Source organism: Pinus tabuliformis, chromosome 2_2 (genome assembly GCF_031772625.1).
Source record: "Pinus tabuliformis cultivar Carrire ecotype Pingquan chromosome 2_2, CPIR1, whole genome shotgun sequence".
NCBI lineage: Eukaryota > Viridiplantae > Streptophyta > Pinopsida > Pinales > Pinaceae > Pinus > Pinus tabuliformis.
This window is the reverse complement of record NC_142300.1, coordinates 1,093,129,208-1,093,134,178: the sequence shown is the minus strand read 5'-3', so window position 1 is coordinate 1,093,134,178 and position 4,971 is coordinate 1,093,129,208.

Here is a 4,971-nt window from a genome sequence, read left to right as displayed (position 1 = left end):
TATCAATTACAGAGATTATAGTTTTATTATATGTCTTATTGGCCGAAAGATGCATTTACAGAGTGTATTGTATTTACATAATTGGTTAAGTTTTAAATAAAGACATTATAACCCCACTCTCAGTATGTTTTCTCGATTAGTTATTGATATACATGAAGAAGATGTGGTAAAATATTTTTTTAGAAATAAATAAAATATTTTTCAGTCCATGTTAGATGGCATAATTTTATATCAAACTTTAAAAGGAAAATAGATAAAGTAATTAAAAGCTGGATAATGTAAGGAATGTGTAGATCCAATACAGTAGTATATGAATATCCATGTTAACTAATATATTTCAACACTAACGTTATATATTTATTAAAGAGAGAAAATGTGATGACCCCGGGAAAAATGTAAATGTGGGAATGTTACTGTGGTAAGAAACTGATTTGAAAGTTGCTGTTCATTTATTCTCCTTAAAAAAAAAGGAACTATAATGACATTATCCTATTGGTAAAATTAAATATATTGGAAATATATATATTTTTTTGAAATGCGGGCAGCCTCTGGGCAGAGGATTTTTAAAAGAAAAGAAATCAGTTGTGAAACTGAAGAAACTACCTTTCACACAGGAAAAGTCCTGGAAAGGAGGAACCCCTGGGCTGTTGGGACAGACAGGAGGAATTCCAAAGAGAAAGGAAAGAAAACAAGAAAACGGGTTAAGTCTGGTGAGGACCAGATAACCCAAGCACGAAGTGCATGAATCTTGTTGAGGGCTGTAGGCCTGCAAGATAGCTCGGGGGGAGAATCCAAAGTGATGATGGATCTCAAGGTTGGGTGGTTAAGAGCAAGCATGGAATGCAGGTGAACTTCTGGAGTACCTATTCATGTAACTGGCAAACCAGGTACGAGTCTACCACAAAAGATTAGCTAAAAATAAACTGTATACAGAATGGTATGTACAGTAGATACATTCTGAATCTCTCTTAGCTGTTAAAATGCTTAATAAAATTATGACAGTAGAACATCCGTGAAGAAGAGGCAGCATGATATAGGTTAAGTAAATACTTAGAGACTATCTGTTATAAACGCACAGAAGTATATAAAGCACAGAAATACCAGTGCGGTCCAGAGAGACTAATAGAATTTCATTTAGTACATTAGAGTTTCGTTTGGAACAGTACATCATAGCGAACATCTAAATGGCTTAGCGCCCAGAAAGAAAGAAAGGATGCAACTTGAGAAATACGTTATTTATTCCGGTGCCGTGAACCAGCAAACTTTGAAAAGAAAACTAGTTTCATTCCAAGCTCAAGAAAGGGCTTAATTAATGGTTACAGTAAACAAACACACAACGAACCCCTGAGTCGAGGGTTCAGGTATCAGATTCGCAAGAGGTATCGTGTATTACAGAGCCAGGGTTAACCGGCTAAGGTACACGATGAAACTGTTAACAAACAACATAAATAACTGAACAATGATAAACAGTATACCTTATCAAAGCGAGTGCATCCAGCCGTTGGTATATGGCCGCATACCCTGCTGTAGGTGTAGGCAAACATCGACAAGCAAAACATATGCATATACCAGGATGATAAAACCTTATATATGATTTAGTCCAATCCTGTAACCGTTGAAACCAACAACCAATAACACTGCAATCGAGAATAATGGCACATGGAAAATAGAAGCCGACCATTAATGGAGCAGACTTAACCGAGTATGGAAAACGAAATAACATTTCCACATTATTCAGGAGAAAAGCATATAAATAGAACTGTAAGACTAATACTTAATAGTCGCTGTAACTGTTAGCACATCAAGCAAAACAATATATCGTAAATGTCCGGTAGGCCGGTAAAATATATTACAGTTCTCTATTAAGCAAAGATGAAGGACGGAAGTGAAAATCTTAGACATTATATAAACATGAGAAACGAAGGGGTGAGCACTCAATCGCCAGAGTTAAACTCAGTTCAGTCAGGCCGACTTGGAGGCCGAGAAACCACTGTTCAAGTATATATACAAATACAACCGGGCATAAATGCCAGAAACTTAATTAAACAAGAGCCCTTAATTAACCAAAGCGCTGTACAAATCCAAGCATGGAATGGATGGTCGCGAATCATAACTCAGCAGGATGGGTCGAACGCAAAACCCTGAAGAGAAGCGAAACGAGCACCATGAGGAACTCCTCTGGCGAACTTCCATTCGACACTCAAATGAAAAGAACATTTTACCATACGGAGCAAACCCCAGGGTTCGCTCCTAGCTAAGGGATGGTGACATACCTGAAGATTCAATGGGTGGAGGCTCGGTCATTCCACAACAGTAGGAAGGTTGTAGCAGTGACCTGCCTGCACACCAAAAGACAAGCCAGGAGTTAGCACGAGAACACAATAGAAGTAATACAATCAAAACCTGAACTGAAACAAAATGCATAGCATATGTATTAAACGGCGGAGCAAGACAGGTATGCGCACCTAAGCGGCTAATAAGAGCATATACCTGAACAACTGTGGCTGTAGTAACATTAACATTCGGTGCAGAGGAGGAACCGGTCGAGTGGTGGAAGAATCGAGCACAGGATGAGCAAACAGAGTGCGCCGCGAGACTGTCTCGCATACCAAATGAACCGGAGGAGTGATCCGATGGGTTATGAAAAACCCCAAACCCTTGAGCGCATATGAGCCCTTGGATGTGGACGGCAGATCTCCACTGTTGAAATGAGCGGGAGTCCAGGGCGGGAAGACCAACAGCGTAGAACCCAAGGAGTCACATGGCCTCACAGGTGAGCCAGGCCACCTGGCAAGGAGCTGGTAAAAACCATTAAATTTTGTCATCCACCTGGCGCCGGAAAGGAGTCCAGTTAAACTTCCCGGTCGTCGGACCATACATGGCGAGCATTGACTTAAACGTTAAATTTCATATGCCAAGGTTCAAACAGAAATCGTAAAAGCTATAGTGTTACGCCAAGGATTAAACATATATCGTATAAAGCTTAGTGTGTGCCATCGTGCATATGCCAAGGATTAAACATATATCATATATAGCGATAGTGTTATGCCAACGTGCAGAGCGATTTGAATCGCTTAGTTATGGTCACAAACATGTATAGTTAGGGGGGTGACCCGTAAGGTTTAAATAAAGTTTTTTTTTGGTTTTCCATTTAATGCATATATATAAATTTATTTTGGGAACATGACAATATGGTATCAGAGCCAAGGTTTCAATACTGTGGCCTCTGGAGCAGTAAGATTCAGTTGTATGGATGATTATCTCACATACATATAAGAGAGAATTAAATCAACTGACTGACTCTCTTGTCCTATTAATTAGGGGGTAATACAGAAACAGTAATCAGCTAAAAGTCAACAATAGAAAGCAGAAGAAATGCAGGGAGCTGGCAGCGTTCCTCGGGAAAACCCAGAGCTGTGGGTACAGCTTGGTGAGGAGACACGTAGTACAAACCTGGCGATATTAGAAACTGTTCAAGAGCTGAAAAATGAGATGGCACGTCTGCGAGAAGATAATGCGCGATTGACGGTGGAGCAGGAAAGAATTCTGAAGAGTTTGTCAGACAGACAAAACCCACCGTTAGCTAATCCCAGTGCAGAACAACAGAGGGTAACAGAAGAATGAAATTATCAAACTGCACCTGAAAACTTAGAGGAAAAGGAGGACCATTCTGATAACGTACTGGAACAACAGACCTCAAAACGACAGAAGATGGAGTTGCAGGGAGAATTTCGAAAAATTAAACCTCCACATTTCGATGGGGAACAGGAAGAAGCGGCGGAAGCATGGTTAATTAACATGAACAAGTATTTCCAGCTGTATGAGTATGATCATAATTTGAAGGCACGGCTGGCCATCTTCCAGCTACAGGGCAAAGCAACCCTGTGGTGGGAAGAAATTAAGATTGTTAAAGGAGTAAGTGAGCAGATCATAACATGGGAAAAGTTTCAGAAATACTTCAAGGAGAGATATCTGACCGAGCGTTTCTATGATGAAAAAGCACGAGAATTCCATGATTTATGACTAGGACAGCAGTCTATGGACGAGTTTATTAACCGCTTCACTTCCCTGCTTCGCTATGTACCATATATTAAGGAGGAGAAGGCCAAGGTGCAGAGATTTGTGAGCAGCTTACCTGTTGTTACACAGTAATTTGTCACCAGTGGTCACCGTCCCTGTTACCCCTGTTTGCATACATTGGAGGACGCATTCTGGGACCTGTGAGCAGTGACATAGTCTAAAAACACTTGCATTATGTTCCCCTGAGTATGTACTTCATGTTCCCTGAAGACACCTTCTGCAAATTATCCCTGAAAAATGCCCTTTTTCCATTGGCGCGGGTCCACAGTGTCTTATCTGCGCCAATCACTGAGATCCTCAAAAGGGGGTGCGACCATTGGCGCTCTGTCTTAGAACAACACTCGCGCCAACCAAGTTTGGTAATGATTTTTGACAAACGCGCACCCATATGTTTTTTCCCTTCAGATCACGAAGTCTTTTGAGGGTAAAATCCATTTGATAGAGGTCGAGAGTCATCATTTATCCTTGACATCTATCCACAGTGGCTTTTCGGAGATAATGTCAATCTACAATGAGTGTCCTGGTGCATTGTATCTTCCTCCCTTCTCCATCTATAAAAGTCTGTCCTCATCCATTAGACAAGCTAGTTTTTGGAGTAATGCTAGTTGTGATTATGCTTGTCTTGAGTGATAGTAAGAGTCTTGAAGCATAGGGAGGTTATGCTGCCAGAATCCTGAGAGAGAGAAGGTCTATTGCAAGACACACATAGCTGCTCGCCCAGCCAGAGGATAGGTTCAACGTCAGAACCTTGGTTGTATCTTTCTCTGCTTATTATTTCATTAATAAACGACTACTGTTATGGTTCCAATCTCATTATTCATCATGATAATGTTTGGTTTATTTCCTTTCTGACTGAAATATAGTTGTATGTTAGTGGATTTTATGCTTGCT